Raw genomic sequence first — 778 nt, 5'->3', positions numbered from 1 at the left:
CGGACTGGTCTCTATATGGGATCCGAACCCTCGGCGGGAGCGCCATGGCGCTCCCAAGCGCTGCACTCTACCGAGTGTGCTACCCGGCCGGCCCGAAATATATTATTCTTAGAAAGATTAATTAGTATAAGATTTGGAGGAGTAGAATATCATTTTTCATGATCCACCATAATTCAAAGGTACATATCCATGGACCCAGCAATCTTATCCTATAGATGTATTTGCACATACAAGTATATGCACCCACACACATGCACACACACACACACACACACACACAGGTGTTTATTACAGTATTACTTATAATTTTTTAAAAACTGGAAGCAATCTTCAATAGGATTTTGTAAAGCAAAGTATGACATCTTTGTACATTGAAATATTATATATGCCATTTAAAAACATAAGTATTGACATGGGAAGATATCCATGGTAATAGACAATTATATCTTAAGAGCTTTTTGCTACCACAAGACAAAATGCAATTCAAACTTGAATAAAGAAAAAAAGAGAGAGAGATACCTATTGGCTCATATAACTGAAAAGGTCATGGGTGGATCAGACAGGGCTAGACACAGGTACTCCAATGATTTAAAGGGATTTAACTCTCTCACTCTCGTTCTCCCCCTCTCCACATGGTAGCACAGACAGTCCCTAACAGCTCCACGCTAATCAATTTCTCATACTCAGTGAAGGTGATCACAAATAAAGGCTTCTGCCGGGGTCTTTATCAATCCCTGATTGGCCTTTTGCAGGTCCAGATCACCCCTATATTAATCAC

The 778-nt window shown here is 40.0% G+C and overlaps 1 protein-coding gene across 1 annotated transcript in view; it reads left to right on the top strand.

Annotated features, from left to right (window-relative positions):
- LOC103585218 (3-oxo-5-beta-steroid 4-dehydrogenase-like) overlaps positions 1-778 on the top strand; it is a 45749-nt gene that overhangs the window by 34659 nt on the left and 10312 nt on the right. The gene's annotated exons all lie outside the window — the stretch shown is intronic.

The sequence above is a fragment of the Galeopterus variegatus genome, unplaced genomic scaffold, assembly GCF_000696425.1.
Source record: "Galeopterus variegatus unplaced genomic scaffold, G_variegatus-3.0.2 Scaffold223, whole genome shotgun sequence".
Lineage (NCBI taxonomy): Eukaryota > Metazoa > Chordata > Mammalia > Dermoptera > Cynocephalidae > Galeopterus > Galeopterus variegatus.
The sequence above is the reverse complement of the archived record's forward strand: the minus strand, read 5'-3'. Positions and strand labels throughout refer to the sequence as shown.